The following is a 22,573-nucleotide window of genomic DNA, read 5'->3' on the forward strand; positions in this document are numbered from 1 at the left end:
ACTTTTGGGGCCAACGGGTACATTAGAAATGGGTACCTGATTGCTTAAAAATTGGGTACTTGATTCTTTAAAAATTAGGTACCCGTTTATAAATCAGGTACCCAATTTCAAAAAGAATCAGGTACCCAGTTTTTAAACAATCAGGTACAATGGTTGAAAGCAATCGGGCACTCAATTTTTGAATTACAAATCGGGTGCCCGATTTTCGAGACATGAGCGGGAATTTGGTATGGCTGTCGAATTTTGCATGGAATTTTACCTTGGAGAAAGGCATGGCATAGGCTTGGTCCCATCAAGCCATGCCTTTATGATCCTTTTTTTTTCTAAGGCATTTAATCGACAATTTCTGGTATTGTCGTAATTTTTTATAGTCGTTCCCATTGAATTTTTTGATGAGACAAAAACCCATTATAGGTCTTAATGTTCTGATTCCAAAAATTTAAATTTTATAGTGTTATTAGTTTATTTTCTATTTTTCCATTATTTATTAATCAAAACTATCTCCTAAACGTTAAAAGTGACATTCACTAAAACTTTAATAACTTTTTTATTTCATAATTTTTCTTAAATTAATTTATATGTCATCAATCTACATACAATTCTTTTGATGTTAAAAAAAAAAATTGAAAAAAGTGAGATTTTGATCAAATTATGTGGTCCGTACATGAGAGGTTTTAAAATTTACCTTTATAGCCAATTAACAATTAATAAAAAAAAAATTATTCAATAAAAAATTAAGAAAAAATATTTTCATCAATCTTAGGTGTATTAGGTAACTCCCTTTAAAAGGATTTGTGAAAATTTATTTATTTGTGTCAAATTATGGTGTCCGTACACGAGCATGGTATAGTACTGAAATAGGCATTTTGAAAAAGTGGTTTTTAAAGATCCATACAAAAGAAAAAATCTATCATATGGGTACACAAATAAATTACATATTCAAAAATTAGATTCTAAACACTAAATTTTTTATTTCTGGAGTTTTTTTATAGTCAATCTCTAAATACCTCAAATTTTGACATCAATTGACAAAAAAATTTAAAAATAGGAAAAACACTTCCACTTTTTGGCCAAAAGTGAGACCCAACCTCTTGCACTGATCCTATTATATTATATTATTATGTAATATTGTATCTAGGAGCACCTAGATGGATGTGAAATACGTAAAGATTTCCATGGGATGTACTTGATGAGTTTTATTGTAACATTGTGATAATATTTCATGTAATTATTTAATATTGGGAAAAGAATTAAATTTTCAATATTAAATGTGTGGTCAATGGGTTAGGTAGGACATGGTTTTAGTACATGGTTTATGTAATACCACTTGGTGGTTTTGTGAGACTTGCTACTATATAAGAAACCACAAGGGTACTTGTAGACATAAGAAGAAGACAAAAAGGGAAAGAGTTGAGAGGGACAAGGCTTGATAGGTTAGCCAAGGGAGCATTTGTGAAGGTTAGAAGCATGGCATGGGATGTGTAGATTCATGCTTATTAACATGATTACTTGGTAGTGTCTACAACTTTGAAGGCTTCTATGGTTGTATTGCAATGGTGTTTTTGCTGAATAATACATGGTGATGGATGCTTTTGGAGGCTGAGTTTTTCCCCTCAATGAGGGTTTCTCAAGGTATATCTTGTGTCACATTTTTGAGGGTATCTTGTCTATTCTCTTGCATGTGGTTCTCAATTGCATGTTTATTTCATATGGAAACAATTATATTCTTTGTTGCAAGTGTCCTTACAATTGGTATCAAAGCTATGATTTTGTTGTTGTAACCCTAGATTGAATCCATGAGAAAGCATGTGAGGATTAAAGAAAGGGAGAGATATATGAGTTGTTTATTACAGATCTAAGGATTTTGGATTTGCTATTATAATGGGATATTAGTAGATTTTGGGTATGCAAAATTTTTGGACAAAACATTTTTTTGGATGTTTTATTTAAATGATTTTTTTTTTTTTTTGGGGGGGGGGGAGCTTGCAGAAATGACCTATTGGGTAAAAAAAAACCTCACCATTGGATATGAGGCGATGTTTCTATAAATTTTGATATATAATATGCCCTAATTTGGCCATGTTCAGAGGAAATGAAAGATGTTTTCAGTTTGAGCCCGTGATGGCCGTCAAATTTAATCTCATTAGAATTTTTGTCAAAAAAAAGATCGTAGTGAAAATGGTAAAAATATTGTCTTAGTAAAATAGATATTACTTTCTCTCAGGATATCAGATTTCAGAATTCTCATAGGTGTTGGAAAACTAATTCAAAGCACTACAACTTGGTGTAAGTTTGGTTTTGTGATTTGGACATTTTGTCATGTTTTAAGAGCCTGAAAGCTAGACATTATTTATTTTTAGCATAGATTAGGGCATAACTTGGGTATATAGAGTCTGATTCTAGACTTTGAGTAGTCAACGAAAAGCTCTAACATTGGTTATAGTTTTGGTGTAGGTTTGACATAGTTTATTTGGTGATATATTAATCTAAACAGTCTATGGTATATATTGACTATGGTAGCATTTTGAGTTTATGACATTGTATGTTTAGATTTGATGTCATTGTATACTTAGTTCATATTTCAAATTGGTCTCATGATGATATGGTTATCACTGTTTGGTTTGGATATGTATGATGACTTGTTGGGTCTACAAGTTGTGCAGTGTTATAAGTGGTCTATACTTATAGGTTGCATTTATGGCTTGGATATGGGTTGTCTTTACCCATTGATCTTTCATTTTTGGTGCATATTTAGATTAGTGGCTTGGATTTGGGTTGTCTATGCCCTAAGCCACATGATTTGCTAACTTTTCTTCATGTAGAAGGGATGGGATGTTGTTACCAGGTACAATCATGGTGGAGGATTGTGGTTGACTATTTTATGCTAATATGTTAGACATATTGAGTGTCATATGTTTAGTTCATGGATGTGATCATGGTGCCATGTATTTTGGCATGACATGATTGGATATTTAGGTACATCCTTGATGTTCATTGGTTTGGATTCTTGATTTGGTTACGGTGGTATATCTTCTTGGTTGAGCAATGTTTATTTGGTTTCTTTTCAGGAGCTCATGATGTTCACTTTGAGTTCTTTGATGGTTTGATACCTTGGTTAATTCTCATGGTTAGAGGATGGTGATTCATCATGATGTCATGGATAGCTTGGATACACGGTCTAGTGGGAGCTTGTGATAGTGATAAGGTGATAGTGCAGGATTAGTTCCTAGTTTGGTTTGTATCTTCTTGGTTTGGAGATCTTGGTTTCACTTGGCTTTGAAAATTTGGTTGTGTGTATATACCTAGAGGATCTTCATGTAGGAGATAAAATTTATGATGCCATGGGTGACTTGGTACCATGGTTGAGTGGGAGTTCTTGACATTGATATATTTATTGAGTGTTTGCAAATGTTGGAGGTTTTTCTTAGATCTTGTTGCTACAGAAGCATCTTTAACATTACATGGTGCACTTGTTATCTTCATGGTGTGTGAGGATGGTTAGATCTTGAGGACTCATGGGGTTCTTGGATATTTTTATGGTATGTGGAGATGGTTCTTCATGGTATATAGACATGGTTTTTCTTGATGGTGTGTGGAGATGGTTACATCTTGAAGACTAATGAGGTTCTTGGTAAAGGTGTGGTTTATGCTTTCATTTGACATGTTATCCTTGGAGTTAGGATGGTTTCATTTTATGTTATGGTATACTCTTGATACATGTTTAGAGTTGTGACATGTTATAGTATGTTCATATGGAGCATGTTATCTCTTTGGCTGAGATGGTTAGATCATGTTGTCATGTTTATGTTCCTAAGGCAATGGTTGAAATTTTGACATTGATCTTGGTTTAGTTTCTTGGCATTGAATACATTGATCATAAGTTGGATGCTTCATGATATTGCTATGTTACATTTGGAGTTGGCATGGATTGATTGGTTACAGGTTCTCATGGATACTTAGAGACGATGGTGATGTTGATTCCTCTTGGATTAGAGAAGTATTTGTTGGGATAGATGATGGTTTTAGTAGGATGTTCGAGGAGCATTCACTTGATATGGATTTGAGAGAAGATTTTTCTTAGATGAGTCTTGGTTGGAAACTTGGCTATCTTGATAAGCATTCTCATTCCCCATTCTTGGTCTACTTGGTAGTTTTCTACTTGAGAGGTATAGCCCATTATTTCTCTTAGGTGCATTAGTTTTATGCTTGTCTTTCATGGATATGCATCTTGAGCTATGACACACGAGTTAGTTCTGGAGGGTTCATTTGAGAGATGGTTTAGCATTGGTTATCTCCATTTTCATATGTTCTTATGTTGGTTGAGTTTGGGAAATGGATTTATATTGGACATATTCCTTGGATTAAGAATGGTTTATGAGTTTGATCTTCTTGTGAGAGGCTTATATCCATGACTAGTTAGATGGTATGGTTTGAGTGTTGTTGAGGCTTCTTGTTGGGGTTTTATGGAGGAGGTCATACTTGCACAATTTACATCTAGAGGTGTGTATAGAAGGACATGATACGGGTTATTATTTGCATGGTTTCTCTCTAGTCTTGGTTATCTTACTAGATGTTCAATTTTATTTACATTGGATCTGAAATTGGTTGGAGATTGTGATCACTAGTTTGTTCTCATGTATGTCATGTGAGAGATGACATGGTTATTTCTTTATCTCTTTCCTTTGTTGGTTGTGGAAAGCTTGGCAGACTATTTGAGACTTTTATGAGAGTTATTCTTGCAGGTTATCGGTTTATGTGTTTTGGATGTCCTTGAGACTACATGGATTTCACTTCTTTGAGATTTTGTGTGTGGATTAGTTATTGATTTTACATTATCTTTTTTAGTGTGAGCTTCTTGGTATATATGTGGTAGGTATTGCTCTTGAGGCTTGTGATTATAGGTTATAGATTGGATATGTTGATGATGTGAGATTCACTTGGTATACCTTTGGAGGTATGGATAGTTGGATGGGGTTGGAACTTGATGTTGGTGCTATTTTAGCTATGGATACATGTGATTAACTTTGCATTACATTTTTGTGCTTTTCATTTCAGTTGGTACAGGATTTTATGATCTTCAAATGGGATAGGTTGGGTGACTTTCTCTTTGGATGGCTTCTATGCATGTTCGGTGGTAGTGGCATAATAGGAGGTGAGATCATTCATGTTTGAGAGGTTGGATACTTTGATTTTTTTGTGAGTACCAAGATGGAGCACATGGTGTACTTTGATCCATGATGGTGGATGTGTTGGGAGGAATTGTTTCCCTTGTTCATTTATGTGGCTATGGATTGACCCTATGAAATGTATACAACAAGTGAGAGATTGCTGAGATAATGGGTGTCACACACATTGCATAATATCGTTATATTATATTATATTATTTTATTATGTAATGTTGTATCTTGGAGCACCTAGATGGATGTGCAATATGTAACTATTCTCATGGGATATACTTGATGAGTTGTATTGTAACGTTGCAATAATATTTCATGTAATTATTAATATTGGAGAAAAGAATTAATTTTTCAATATTAAATGTGGGGTTAATGGGTTAGGTAGCTCATGGTTTATGTAATACCATTTGGTAGTTTTGTGAGACTCGCTACTATATAAGCAACCACAAGGGTAGTTGTAGAGATAAGAAGAAGACAAAAAGAGAAAGTGTTGAGTGAGACAAGGCTTGACAGGTTAGCTAAGGGAGCATTTGTGAAGGTTGGAAGCATGGCATGGGATGTGTGGATTCATGCTTATTCACATGATTTATTGGTAGTGGCTATGGCTTTGAAGTCTTCCATGGTTGTATTGCAATGGTGTTTTTGCTGAATAATACATGGTGATGGATGCTTTTTGGAGGCTGAGTTTTTTTTTTTTTTTTTTTTTCTGTAAATGAGGGTTTCCTTGGGTATATCTTGTGTCATATTTTTGAGGGTATGTTGTTTATTCTCTTGCATGTGGATTTCAATTGCATGTTTATTTTAGATCTATTATGGGTTATGTGGAAATAATTATATTCTTTGTTACATGTTTCCTTACAAATCATTGAAGATCAGTCAAAAGGCATAATGACAAGAAGAAAACTAAAATGTACATGTTTTCTTACTGAGTTTGAGCCTAGAACTGTTAAAGATGCATTAGATAATGAAAGTTGGATTGAGGCAATGAATGAAGAGATTGATCAAATTGAAAGGAATAAAACTTGGGCTCTTGTTCCTAGACCCAAGGATAAAATTGTAATTGGCACAAAATGGGTATTCATAAATAAGTTGAATGAAAATGGAGAAGTTTCAAGAAACAAGGCAAGGTTAGTATGCAAAGGTTATGCTCAAGAAGAAGGTATTGATTATGGAGATAATTTTTCTCCTATTGCAAGACTAGAATGTGTTAGAACTTTACTCTCTTATGCTACTCATAAAGGATCCAAGGTATATTAGATGGATGTAAAGTAATCTTCTTGAATGGAATCCTAGAAGAAGAAGTCTACATTTAGAAACTTGAATGTTTCATAGATCGTAAAAAAAGGGATATGGTTTGCAGATTACACAAAGATTTATATGGTCTCAAAGAAGTTTCCAAAGCCTAGTATGAAAGATTGCATAGTCACTTGGTAAAGGTTGGTTTTCAAAGGACTAATGACAAAACCAATATATACATCAAGGAAGGACTAGATAAGAAGATAGTGATAGTAGAAATCTTTGTAGATGATAGATTATTCATTGGACATGATGATCTATTAAAATATTTTTGTGAGGAAATGAGTAAAGAATTTGAAATGTCAATGTTTGGAGAGATTAAATTTTTTGCTGGCTTGCAAATTCAAAAGAAGAAAGATGGTATCTACATCACTCGATCAAAGTACATCAAGGAAATATTGAAGAAATTTAGAATGGAAGATTCCAAACTAGTTGGAACATCTATGTCTACTGGACATAAGCTTTCCAAAATGATGATTCGAAAGAGGTAGATTAGACTACATATGGAACAATGATTCAAAAGTTTCAGTATGTGGTACACACAAGACCTGATATTGCATTAACAGTTGGTATGATGGCAAGATTCTCTACTAATCCAAAGGAAAATCATATTATGAAAATAAAAATAATTATGAGGTATCTAAAAGGTACTAAAGATTATGGTTTGTAGTATATGAAAGGAAGCAACTTTGAATTGAAAGCCTTCATTGATGCTGATTGGGAAAGAAGTATTGATGATAGGAAAAAAACTAGTGGTGGAGAATCCTTTCTTGGAAAGAGGCTAGTGTCTTGGAAAAACAAGAAATAGAATTACATCTCTCAGTCTACATAAGAAGCAGAATATGTGGCAACAACAGTTAATTGTTCCAACATCATTTGGTTCAAACAAGTGTTGCTAGGTATGAAGGAAGAAATCAAGGATCCAATAGTTATCTTCTATTATAACAAGAGTGCAATTAACATATCCAAGAATCTAGTAATGCATACCAAGAAAAAGTACATTGCAATAAAATATCATTTTTTGAGAGAATTAGTGTAAGAAAAAGAGGTGAGATTGGAATATGTGAATATAAATGAATAAATTGTAGACATGTTCACCAAGCCATTACCTAGGGATGCATTTTTGTATCTAAGAGGTAAGCTAGGGGTCATTTCCCTATGTGAAGCTTAGTAATCAGATTTTAGTGGTGCATGAACCAAGCATTTTGAAGATTAGGCAAGTTGATGTAGTATTGTTAGAGTGGATTGCATATTAATCAATACATCAGATACATGGAAAATACATTGATTGTTATCTTTTGCATGAGATTTCAAAGAGGGAGAGTTTTCTTTCATATCAGATATTAGAGACATTCTATAGAAATTTTGTAAAGGGAGAATTTGTCAGGAGAGTTTGTTGTCATCAACAAGTTCATGTCAGAGAAAATCATTCTAGAGGGAGAGATTGATGTCAGAGGGAGTTCTCACTAATAGAGGGAGTTCTCATAAATGATAATCAAAATGAAACTAAGATATTATCCTTACTTCTATTTTTCTATAAATTTTTTTATATTATGACATGTTGTGTTGCCATCAATGCCAAAGAGGGAGATTGTTGAAAAAAATTATTCAATCGTATGTTGTCTTTGATGTTACACAAAATGTCAAGTCTTTACCGAGAAAGCAATGATAGCCAAGCTCACTTGAGCATCAAAGGAAATTTCCTGTGTATGTTGAGTGTTCAATGATGACCAAGTTTAGAGATAGAATTGTCCAAGCTCAGTTGGTTAATGAAGTAGATCCTACCAAGTTCACTTGGTTACCAAAGGAAGGTTAGCATGAAGTCAATATTGACTGAGTTGGGTTGGTTAACATTAGAACTCTTGTTCTAACCAAGTTGGGTTGGTTAACGAAGGGATTTTCAATGTTGATCGAGTACTCAATTCTATATTAGCTGACTGTTAATATATTAAGTTTGATAAATTTAATTGTTAATACAATCCAACTTAAGGGTTAATATATGATTGATTAAGAGAGTATTCAAGCTGATTTGAAAAGGTCAATCATATATATGAAAGGTCAAGTTGAGGATTGAAATATGGAATTGAACAAGATGATTTAAGGAAGTGAATTTGAAGAACATCTATAAAGGGGAGAGCATCCAAGTTGACTGAGTTGCAAAGAACATTATGATGAAGGAGGCTAAAGTAATCAATCCAAAAATAAGATCTAAATCAGAAAGTTAGTTGCATCAATAATTAGCTCAATTCATTGTTACTCTCTAATAATTTTAATAGTGAATTAAATCTCCTAATAGAGTTAGCCTAACAAATATTTTGGCAAATCCTCTAACAAGATGTCATTTCTAGATTGAAGTGTCTGAAGACCTCTAACAAGGCCACTCCTGACAAGGTTAATTAAATCCTCTAATAGGGTCACATCTAACAATGCATTTTGTAAACTTTAACAAGGTTGACTCCTAATAGGACTCACTTTAGAAGAGTGAAAAATAGTAACTAGTTGCAATTGGTAGTTCTCCTAAATTGGATTTACATGCTAAATCTTGGTGTCTCTTGTGTTCATGTTATTTCCTTTATGTTTCTATAACTAAGTTAATAAATATTAATCATATTAATATCTTAAGATCTATTCATCTATGCTACCCAAGTAACAATAATATATTTAGTATTAACTGAGTTACAACAGTTTTGGTTTTATATTGTGTTGACATCTTAAAGGGACTTTGGATTTTTTTTGGAGTAACTGATTCAACCCTCCCCTCTCAGTTACTCCTTTCCATTTCTAACATAAACCCACTCTTCTTGCAACCCCATTTGCAAAACCTTCACCAAGTGTTGTGCCTTATGAACCATATCTTTTGTTGTATATTTTGTAGTTGACGTGTGGTCCATAATGGATTGTATATGTTGGTTAGGTTTTTTGGGGTTATGGCTCTATTAAGATATGGGATTTTTTTAGTTCTCAGTCTTGCTCTCCTTTTGCTCTTAGATTTCCATATGGACATGCCTTTGGTAGTTCTTTGATTATGCCAATTTTGTCTTACATGGTATTGACCTCTATTTTTTCTCCTTGTTGTTGACTTCGTTGGTTTTTGGCTGGGCTTGCTCTTGTGTCGGGTTTTCTTATGTGTGTCCCTCCTATTAAGGTATTTTGGCTTCTTAAAAACTTTTGTACACTAATATCATTAAATTATTAATGAAATTTCATATCAAGTTGAAGCAATTCTCTATTGTAGTTGTATTCTTACAATGTAGCAGAAATCTTAGATTTTCTAAGGTGGTAATAGACGTAGATTACTCTTAATTTAGAAATCTAGAACATATACATGAGTTTTTATTGATACAAAAAGTTATTTTATAATTCTTTCTTCTAGATTAACATATATGACAAGCATAGAAGATAGAAAATAAGGGAGTAAATGATGATTTATGATGTGAAAGAATTGAATTTTAATTTTAAATTAACTTCCACTAAATTTTTTGTCTTCATTAAGCCCCCTCTCATCAGGAAAATCAACATTCAAATGGGAAATACCAATAACATTAATATCTAGAGTTTTAGTTGCTGGATGGATGTGGAAATTGTTAGCAATATTACTTAAACTTGGATTGGTGTGGAAAATTTGATGTTTTGCTAACCTTTTAACTTTTATGATGTAATTTCAAACATAGTTCACAAGATTTGTAAAATGTAAGGTCTAAACCCTCCCCTGATACTATTGGTTTTAATCATAATCAGAAGGACTAAAGCTAAAGATGTGTAAATTTATGTTTTTTTTTTTTTTTTTTTGTAAAAATTGAAGAATATCATTGTAAACTAATCATCTACTAGATCAGTAATAGTATTGACAATTGATGTTTACATTTATCTAATATAATTTTCAAGCTTGACCTCATTTAAATCAAACATTCATACTTCCCACAAAAAATTGTCATTGTGTAAGTTCAATGTCACAAGAACTGGTTTTCCTTTTAACATTGAAGTGTAATATCTTTTTAATTAGTGTCATTGCCAATCTTGATCTTTGTCTTATTTCCCCTAAAAAATAAAAATGAAGGATAAATGATTTCTACTTCCATAAATGGCTAATCACATCAATAGATATTATATAAATAAAGGGCCCTTAATCAATGTTGCAATCAAATGCTAGTTGAAACTAGTAACTTTAACAAACACCCATCAAATGTATTTTTACTATTTAATGTGGATAGTAAAAATTGGCCATTCACATTATAAGAAATCTCATAGAGATGTGCAAATTTCAAACACATCAAGGATCTGATTATATTCTTAGAACTTGATAATATTTCACTAACAATCACAACTTTAACAATCACTGCCTACCATTATTTACAAAAAACTTGTATTAAAATTGAAATATTCCTTGAACATGAAGTATCTATATAGACTTTTCATCTTTAGGCATCAAGAGAGGAGATTGATTCTCTCCATCCTTTGTAGACTCTTTAGATTCCAAATTAGGACGCTCTAGTAAATTAGGGGTCAAGATTTGATTAGCCTCCCAAGCATCCAAATGGTCTTCATTTATGTATTCATCCATAAAATTTAGTCTCATAATGGGTTGTACATTAAAGTAGACCAAAAAGAAAGAAACATTCCTCCTTACTATTGGGAGCCACCTTAACAATAGAGCAGTGTCAAAAGTAGAAACTAGAGGATAGAGTGGAACAAGTTTTTTACTATCTAGGGGTAAGTCATAATGACAATATTGACATATATACATATCATTCTGAATATTGGCAAACACTTTATCTATATTTCCCAAAAACTCTTCCTTAAACATCTATTTATAGAGAGTGTAGAGGCTAGTTTTATTGGGATTGACTAGGCAACTCATGGCTATGAACATTAAATGAATATAAGTAGAAACTCTATACCATTCATAATTGTTAATAAATTCCTAGCATAAAATATAGCTATCAAAATTATTATGTAATGGGTATTCAAGAGAACTACAGAGAGATGATGACCATAAATGGGGTCATCAAAAGCTATATGGGGAACTAATCCCTTCATTTTTATCATAATATTCATGTCTGTAGTCCTACAGTAAGTAGATACAAATGATTGATAATAGCTAACTTACTAGTTTTAACAGGCCTCCTTCATGAACATTATTTTCTATGAACAACAAATGGTTTAAGAATGCTATAAATTATCTTCATTCAAAACACGCATGATCTTCCCAGTAGGAGGGAAGTTGTTCATGATTGTTCAAACTATCTAGGGAATACCTCAGGTTCCTAGATCATTGATCTTCTATAGCTTGATTTGATTTCCTAAGATCCCTATATACCATCTCTCTCCTTAAATCTTCCCCTTTAGACTATAGTTCCTTTAATGATGTATAAGGAATCTTTAGTAAAAATTATTTAATTTTTCTTATTTTAGATAAAGATAACAAATATTTTTGAAATTTTTTAATTAATGTATTGATGTAATTAATATATATTTACACCATGAGGTTCTCTTATTATTATATCTTTCATCTCTATTTGACATATCTCAAATTTCCATAGGGATATACATGTTGGAAATACAATATAGGAAATAAACTCTAAGAGGGGCAAGGGGGGGGGGGGGGGGGGTGGTTAACCATAAATTTGTTCACAAAACATCCTATTGGGAGATTGGAGAGACTATTGGAAGATTGGTTGGAAGCATGAATGCTAATGATATGTTACATTCATGATTGAGTTTTTCATCGATGCCAACATAACATGTTTGATATCTTCTGTGGTATCTGATAGAAGAACAACATAAAGATCAAGTTGGTATAGATGACTAGTTGAGAATGATAACCACCCAAGGTTATGGGAGATACTTTTGAGTATCTAGTATATGTAGTTAACATTGAAAGTAGAAAGGACAAGTCTAGAAGAAGTTATGTAAGTTTTGGTGATGTCTTTTTTGAGATAGAGTTTACAGAGGCATGTTCTATTAAACTTATTATATCTCTTAGCAGAGTTGATACCTTAGCAGAGTTGTAACATGTTCTTAATGTGATCCTATAATAATTAATTGAGAAGGACTAACAGATGATTTAGGGAATTGTTTTATGGACTCGGTATAAAGGGAGGACATTTTCCTTTATCATGATATGGATGAAAGTGTGAATATATGACTGAATGATCGATGATAAGTAGTAGAGAATGTGGAATGCAAAGTTGAGTAGAGCAGTGTGAAAGTGAAGGAAACTTCATCAGCAAGGTTTTTTTGAGTGATCCAAGGTTTGGTATTTGAGTCCAAGGCTCCTGACCTAGTCTACAAGGTTTGACAGTGATTGGTCTAGTTGACAGGATAGAGTAAAGGACAAAGGAAAGAAGAAGATAATAGTAAATTACTTGTATGAGTAGTGAGCTCTTCTTGTAGTTGAAATTTAATGTTTCAGCAGTGGGCTCATCTTGCATACATTATATCACAACTCCTAATAGGGTTGGAATCTCCTCTCAAGGACTCAAAGTCTCCTAACAGGGACTCATTGTATTAAATGTTGTAATAGACTCCTAACATGGTTCATCCTCTAACAAGGAATATTTATATTAGTGCATCATCTTGTGGGAATCATTCCCACTGAGGTTTTCCCTCTGATCAAGGGTTTCCCTAGTCAACATATCTAGTGTAATTGTCTATGTGCATCTTTGTATGGTTGTTGTTTACTTTGGTTGAATGGTTAAGTTTGTTTAATGAAGATAAATGTTTTAATTGTTTGATAACTGATTCACCCCTCACCCCCCACCCCACCACTCTCAGTTATCTTGGTGGACTATTGTTTCTAGCAATTGGTATTAGACCATCAGGTCCTTGACAAAAAAGTTTAATAGCTTTGGGAGATCCATGGTGAACATATTTAGAGAAGATAGTCCTACATTTGATAGAGGAAATTTTGACACCTAAGTAATGAAAATTCTTGGTGGGTTATCAGATTTATGTAAAGAGTAGAATATTAAATTTATAGATCTAGAATCCTTTGGTTGTATACAAGGGAATAGTAGCACAAGCAAAGATAGATCCAGATTAGAAGATGACATAAAGATAAAGGAAGGTATTGATCTACTTACAAAGAGATAACTTGAAGGTATGAAAATTTTTGTTTGTTGGACACGTAAAGAGTTTGGTCATTTTTCAAGTAAATGTCCTAAGAGATTGTGAAAAGCTAGGAAGAATCTACTTTCTAATAAAGTTGAAGAATTTAGAGAAAGTATGGAAAGATCCTTGAAAGAATGTGTTAATGAGTCTAGATTGGTTAATGGAAAACACGTATCAAAAGAAACAAATTTGGTGACTATTATGGAAAGTGAAAATGTGAGAATTGATAAGAAATTCAGAATACACGAGAGAATAGTTGATTACACTTCAGACGATGATGTTACTAAGCCAAGGAATGATGAGGTATTTTTTGAGACAAGCGATAATTTGTAGAACTAAGGAGAGAAAAGGAAGGAACAATACTTAGAACCTTTAGTAGAGCCAAGATTTGAGATAGCAACTCCTACTTTAGGAGAGAACATGATAAAGAATCACCCATCCAAACAGATCATCGTAAGCAAAGACAAAGATGTGATGACAAGAAGCAAAGTTAATGAAGAACTATGCTTGATATCTCAAGTTGAGTCTAAGAATGCATATGAAGCATGTAAAGATGACTATTGGAAGCAAGATATGAAAGAAGAGTTGGATCATATAGAAAAGAATGAGACATGGGAATTGGTCCCCAGACTAGCAGACAAGAATGTGATAGGAACTAAATGGGTATTCAGGAACAAGATGAATGAGCAAGAAGAAGTTGTAAGGAAAAAAGAAAGATTGGTATGTAAAGGTTACTCATAGAAAGAAGGAATAGATTATCAGGAGACTTATGCTCCAGTGGCTAGAATAGAAGTAGTAAGATTATTCTTAGCCTATGCAGCACAAAAGAAATTCAAAGTATATCAGATGGATGTCAAATCAACATATCCTGAATGGAGAACTTAAAGAAGAGGTATATATTAAGAAACCTAAAGGATGTCCTTTGACAGATGACAAGGACATAGTATGTAGACTAAGGAAAGCATTGTATGGATCAAAGAAAGCACCCAAAACCTAGTATGTGAGGTTTGGACATGCATTTGACAAAGCTTGGATATAGCAAAGGTATGACAAATAATAATTTGTATTGGAAATAAATTGATGATGGTTTGATGATATTATATTTGAAGGAAATGATGAAGAAAGTAAGAAGTTTGTAGAAGAAATAAAGAAAGAATTTGAAATGAATGTGATAGCAGAGATGAAATATTTCCTAGGATTGTAGATTATACTGAATAAAGAATGAATCTTTATTTCTCAGACTAAGTACTTGAAGGATTTAATGAAAAGATTTAGTTTGGAAACATGCAAACCTATTGGAACACCTATGGTAATTAGACATAAGTTATCAATGAAGGATGAGACACCTACTGTTGAGCAAAAGAAGTATAGATCTATGATCGAAGGATTGTAATATCCGACTCACACAAGCCCAGATATAGAAAATGCAATTGAAATTGTTGCAAGATTCCAAGCTGATCCTAGAGAAGCACATTATGCCACAATGAAAATGATATTTTGATATCTAAAGAGAACATCTAAGTTTGGATTATGGTATGATAGATCTAATGACTTTACTCTAAGTGTTTATACTAATGTAGATTGGGCAGGCAATATGGATAATAGAAAGAGCACCAGTGGAGGAACTTTCTTTCTTGGAGGAAGATTGGTTTCTTGGTTAAGCAAGAAGCAGGATTCTACATCTCAGAGTACAAAAAAATTAGAGTATGTTGCAGCAAAAAATAATTGTAATGAAGTTATTTGGATGAGTAGTTACTAAAGGACATAAGCATAGAAATTAGTGAACTTGTTGTTATACATTGTGACAATACAAGCACGGTAAATATGTCTAAGAATCCAATATTGCATTCAAAGACTAAGAATATTTCTATTAAGTATCATATGTTGAGAGAAAAAGTTGGAGAAAAGGAAATCAGATTGGAGTATGTGAGCACTAAAGAGTGGATTGTAGATATGTTCACTAAGCCTCTTCCCAAAGAGACTTTTGAGTATTTGCAAAGTATGCTTCAGGTTATGCTCCTTCCTACATCAGAGTAGAAGATGGAAGAGTGTATCAATCCAGGGTAATAGAGCACCATTTTTTTTTTGGATTGGATACTGATGCTTCCTATATGGGGGAGTATCTATGATGGATAGAGTCATCTAGGGCTCTTGTTGATGTTGTTTTGAATAGCATCTTTTGACACTTGAGCTAGTAAGTTGTTGTTGAGTTTGATGAAGAGATGTTGGTTGTAGAAACCTTTGACATGGATGTCAATATGGGAGAAGTATTGCATGAAAAAAATTACACTAAGGGAGAAGTTTGGCATAAATTTGTAATAATAGTTTGGTATAGAGCACATTGAGGTATATCAATGGGGGAGTATGATTGATGAAGAGGATTTGAAGACTGATAGTCTTTTGTTGGTTGGAAGCATGAATGCTGATGATATGTTACATTTATGATTGAGTTTAAGAAATTTGAAGATTGGAGAGATTATTGGAAGATTGGTTGGAAGCATGAATTCTGATGATATGTTACAGTCATGAATGAGTTTTCCATTGATGTCAACAAGGCATGTTTAAAGTCTTCTATGGTATCTGACAGAAGAATAGTGGAAGGATCAAGTTGGTACGGATGACTAGTTGAGCATGATAACCACCCAAGGTTATGGGAGATACTTCTGAGTACCTAGTATATGCAATTAATGTTGGAAGTAGAAAGGAAAAGTCTAGAAGCAGTTATGCAAGTTTTGGTGATGTATGTTGTGAGATAGAGTTTACAGAGGCATCTTCTAGTAAACTTGTTATATCTCTTAGCAGACTTCATATCTTGAGGATTGAGGTTGAGGACATGAAGAAGACATGTTAAGAATGATGTGGCTAAGCTCACTTGTCATAATATTACATGTGCAGAAAGTTATTCAAGTTGAAAGGTGGAAGATTAAGGTTATCACTAAGTGTAACATGTTCTTAATGTGGTCCTATAATAATTAATTGAGAAGGACTAATAGATGACTCAGGGAATTGTTTTATGGACTTGGTATAAAGGGAGGACATTTTCCTTTATCATGATATGCATGAAAGTGTATATATATGATTGAATGATCGATGATAAGCAGTAGAGAGCGCAAAATTCAAAGTTGAACAGAGAAGTGCTAAAGTGAAGGAAACTTCATTGCTGATGTTTTGCTGAGTGATACAAGGTTTGGTATTTGGATCTGAGTTTTGTGACCTAGTCTACAAGGTCTGATAGTGATTGGTCTGGTTGACAAGACAATGGAAACAACAGAGGAAAGAAGAAGATAACAATAAATTACTTGTTTGATCAGTGAGCTCTTCTTGTAGTTGAAATTACATGGTTGGGTAGTGGGCTCTTCTTGCATACATTATACCACAACTCCTAACAGGGTTGGAATCTCCTAACAGGGATTCAAAGTCTCATAATAGAGACTCATTGTACTAAATTTTGTAATAGACTCCTGACAGGGTCCATCCTCTAACAAGGAATATTTATATTAGTACATCATCTTGTGGGCATCATTCCCACTGGGGTTTTCCCTTTGATTAAGGGTTTCCCTAGTCAACATATCTCATATAATTATCTTTGTGCATCTTTGTATGGTTTTTGTTTACTTTGGTTAAATGGTTAAGTTTATTTAATGAAGATAAATGTTTGAATTTTTTGATAACTGATTCATCCCCCTCTCATTTATCTTGGTGGACTATTATTTCTAACACATCCATCTCACAATTTGCATAAAATTGAAATACCAAATTAAGGATATACATCCATAGCATGAAAAAAAAAAAAACATTCACACATTTGACACAAGATATGATTACCCAAAAACCCTCTAATGAGAAGGTAAAACTAGGGTGGGGATGACACCCACAAATATTCACTACTATAGTTGTAAAGTGTATCTAATGAAGATTACAATGTTTGATCATGAAACATGATGTACCCTATGAAAGGTTTGTCCTATTAAAGACTTACACTATTGTTAGATCTTACCCTGTCAAAGGATTTCAACACCCTATTAGAAGTGTGCATAATTAAAGGACTCCAAATTACAATGAAGTAAGTACCCTGTTAAAGGATTTACAACAACCTGTTAAGACTACTCTGTTAAGATATTTAATTGGTTTACTAGTTAGAATGTATTAGCAATGATCCTATAGTTAGCACTCTACTGCTAGATAAGAGATCTCCTCTTTCCTGATGTGTAGTTGATCCTCTTTGATAAGATGTATCACTACTGTCCTCTAGCTCCTTTCCTTTGTTCTCCTCTATCTAATTTTACAATGTATCTCAATTCACAACTCCTTAGCCACCATGAATTCTCTATTTGTGCATGCAAACTTCTCTCTTCACTCGTTATATGTTTTAGGGTTTATCCTCTTCAAGAAGACCTAGGTGACTTAGGGTTAGGTATGAATCAATGATTGTAACTCATCCATCTAGTTTCTTAATTCATCCCTTTAACTAATTTCCTACATGTACTGCATAGGGATTCTCAATTAAGATTTTTTCTTATCATCTAGGATTGCAAAACAATCCTTAAGTTGGCATCAAAATGGTTAACATTGTAGTTTGTGCTATTACAAACAACTATGTCAAAACTAATTTACTTGGCATCTAAAGTCCTTGATACTCAACATCAACTGCAACTTTAATGTTTTTACTTGACATCTAAATTGCTTGGCACATACTAACTGCTCGACACTTGAGTGACTCGACACTAACTATTTACTTGGCATGCATTACTTGTTCACCATGAACTAATATCTAACTTGTGAATGACTTAAGTGTATAGACACTCATATGTCAAAACCAATATGAGATCAACAATACACTAGAAATTCTATTGGCTATGATTACACAATATTTTTCTAGCAAATATTTTTGAGTTTTGAATGAATGATATCATGCATAACGTAGAGGGAAGGAGGAAATTAATATGAAATATCTCATAAAATGTCTTCAAAAATAGATACAAGCAAGACTAACTCCTATATGAGTGAACTTTAAGAAAGTAAAGGAAAAGGAAGGAATGAGCCTATAGCCTCAATAAAAGACAAAGACAACTACTCAGAGCTAACTAGAAAAGTTAAGCAAATATTAAAAAAATTAAAACTAAATATGAATATCTAGAGTATGGCCCTTGTAATCACGTAATAATTGTATAGGAAAAAGTGTCCTGGGCTAGACTGGAGGTTTTCTTCTCCATTCTTTCCTACTAGTGCCCATTTGAATGGAGACATTGATTTTTAAATTAATACAATATATATGGCTTAGTCCTTTTACCAATAAAATTAAAATAAAAAATAAAAAATAGTGTAGTTATAAAAAAGATTGAAATATAAGATTTTGCAATGATATGATTTTGTTTTCATTATTTTAATATAGAAAATTTATATGTACATGTGATCTTATGGTCAAATTTATGACTTGTAATGGAGCCTAAAGTATAGAGAGAGAGAGAGAGAGAGAGAGAGAGAGAGAGAGAGAGAGAGAGAGAGAGAGAGAGATGTACATATATATCTTGTTGATGTCTAAGCCTAAGTTTCCTATTAGCATCTAACACTTAGTCATTCACAAGGAAGTGTTGGATGATCATCATTGTGAATAAGCCATCCAGAGGAAGCTAAGCTACAAAGGACCTATCTATATTTTATCATAAGTTGAGCAAGTCAGAGGTTGCAAAGCACCATAGTAGAGATTGAGTCAGCATACAAGTCAAGTAATATAGAAGAGATCGAGCATTTGGGAAGTTAGTTAATGTTGAGTTATTTAGTATATGTCAAGTGAATAGAAGCCGAGTGACAACATGAATGTTGGTTATGACCAAGCATCAAAACATTCAAGTGTCGAGTAAACCATTTTTGACATATGTGTTTGTAATTGCACAAAAACTTATGTAAATCATTTTAGCCAACTTCTACACGATATGTAAAGATTGTAGAGACAATTAAGGATGAGATTATGCATTTTGTTAGACGAAATTAATCCCTAGAAAAGAAAACTAACCAATCAAAAAATTAGAAGGGAAAATAGAAAAGGATGGATTATGGATCATTGATCCTAATCTAGAACTTTCTATGATTATCTATTTAAGAAAGGTTCCTACTCTAAGATCCATATATGAATGATGAGAGAGTCGAAGCAAAGTGAAGGAGCGAATAGGCTAATTACAGAGCAAAGGAAGGCTGAGTGTAAAAGGAGATCAGGTAGAGAAACCAAAGAAGTGAAGGATATAAGAAAATATTAGATAAGGAGATCAAATTGAAATTTTGAAGAGAGGAGATCTGTATTATTCTTTTAGAGAAAATTGAAGTATCAAGTACTAAATTGATTTTAATAGACCAAGTCAGGGAAAATATCTTAATAAAGTGGTTCTAACAGGTCTTATTTAAATCTCCTAACAAAGTTCTTACTTTATTGTAAGTGTAAAATCATTTAACAAGGTAACACCTAAAAATCTTAAACACTCTTAGTAGGGTAGACTGCTCACAAGGTAGATCATTTGATATGATCAAATTATAGCCCTAACAGGTGAACTTTGTTGTTGGAGCAATAAAAATTTGTGGGTTTCATCCCCACCCCCTTCAATCTGGAGTGTTTCTAGGTTACCAAAATCATTTTGTTATTTGTTGATATTTTACATGGATGTTATGGTTAGATAGATTTCATTTTAGCATTACATATTTATGATTATACTTTATGAGATCTAAGATATGAGATGGATTAGATGTGATTATAGTTAACTATTTTATCAGTGAAATTTTTTATAGTTTTTGATTCATCCCCTTCTTAGTATCTTGTTTCCCTTTAAGATTTCCAACATATCTATACATACATACATACATACATACATACATACATACATATACATATACATATACATATACATATACATATACATATACATATACATATACATATACATATACATATATGTGTGTGTGTGTGCGTGTGTGTATGTTTATATATATGTATATATGTGCATATAAACACATACACATACACACACATATATTGTTGGAAACAATTATTCAATTTTATATTGTCATTGATGTTAACACAAATGTTAGTATTGATTGAGAAATGTAGATTTTGCAGTATTAACCTTGTATATTTCAGTATTAACCAAGCAGTCAGGCAAAGAAAACATTTCAATGTTAACTGATTAGTGTTGATTAATGGAGGTATAACACAGTGCAAGGTAGGAGAATCCCCAAAGGAGATGTCCTAGCCCCCAAATATACAACCATGCAATGGAAACACAATAACAAAAAACAATAATGCAAGATTTGATACCAAATCACAACTCTTTATTTATAAAATAACTGTTACATGCAATGTGTCAGGTTGTAAGGCCTTCTCGGTTATGGCCAAATACAATAGCAATTACAATAATAGTTCTGCAAGATCCCTCAAAATCCAACCCAAGCGAGTCTAGATCACACTCTGGTAGAAACTTCTAAGGAAGATCTAAACTCGTGCTCGCAAGCCCACCAAGCAATCTCCTTGTTTTCCAAGCTGCAGCTACTAGCTCTTCTCCAAACTCACTCTTCAAGCTCATCCACTTCTCCACAATGGATCCATAATGAATAAAGACTTCCCAAAAACCCCTAATTATACCAATCTAAGCCACAAGTCAGCCCAGAACACAAATTAAATACAAATACATAAATTAAATGCCAAAGTTAGCCTCTAATAGCAATTAAATTCCCAAAAATTGATGTGTTTGTAAAATTGCGATATCTCCTAGCTCTAAATGAATTAGAACTCATTGTTCAAACTATAGTTAGTACTCTAGGCCCTCTTCAATCCTTGAAATTTTCATCATTATAGAAAATTAGTCACATGGCCTGCAACATGCACCAAATTACTAAGCAAAGCTAAGCTCCTCCTAGACCATGTCGAGTGACCAAAGACTATGCTGAGCTCCAAAGACCATGCCGTGCTCCCAAACCATGCCGAGCTCCTAGTGTATGTCAAGCACCAGTAATTACTAAGCTCCATAAAAATTAACCAAAATCCATCCACACATGTAAGATTGCAAGTGAACCCAAGATGCTCCTGCATCAGACACGCTAGGTTCAAAAAGATGTTCTAGTAACTGGAAGAACATCTTTTGGGATTTAGCACATAAATCCCAAATTGGTTCTTCACATACATATCATCTGAGTCTTTAACTTGTACCCTCTTTTCCTTTTTTTTCTTCTTCTTCACATCTACCACAAGTGTTCCATAGGTTTTCTTTCCATGTTGATCTGCATCCTTCTCAGAATCTACTAGCTTAACTCGAATACCAATACTAAGATTCCTCCTTTCGAGCTCTTCATTATGAAAAGGAATCAGGAAAAAATTCCTACCACCTTTCTCAATATTAAACACATTCCTAACACAATCATGCATAGCCTTGCAATCATACTACCAAGGTCTACCAAGTAACACATGACAATTGTTTATATCCACAATATCGCACAACACTTGATCCTTATACTGCCCAATCTAGAAATCAACAAGGCATTTCTCCCTCACTTCCAAAGCATGTTCACCTTGCAACTAGCCAATCCTATATGGATAAAGATGTCTCATTCTCTTCAAACCAAGTTTTTGAACCATCTCTTCAACAACAAGGTTATTAGTACTACCACCATTCACAATCACTTTACAGACTTTACCACTAGACTTACGATGAGTTTTGAAAAAACTAGTCCTCTGACAAGAATCCAATGTCCTCTCACCAACCAATACTCAGTGAGCCAACAAACTTTCTCCTTGATTAGGTTGACTATTTTGGACTTCAACCTCATTCACAACAACAGCTGTCCTACCAATCAGACATTTAAAAGATCTATGCCCCTCTTGAACACACTTGAAACAATTACCTCTAAACCCACCTCCACCCATCCTTCTTTTCTATTCAATAGGTTTTGGTTCACCCTTTTCTTTTTTTTTTAGCTTGTGCTAAACTATCTTACTTTTCCTTCTCTTA

Source organism: Cupressus sempervirens, chromosome 7, assembly GCF_028749045.1.
Source record: "Cupressus sempervirens isolate cs-2001-9-10 chromosome 7, ASM2874904v1, whole genome shotgun sequence".
Classification (NCBI taxonomy): domain Eukaryota; kingdom Viridiplantae; phylum Streptophyta; class Pinopsida; order Cupressales; family Cupressaceae; genus Cupressus; species Cupressus sempervirens.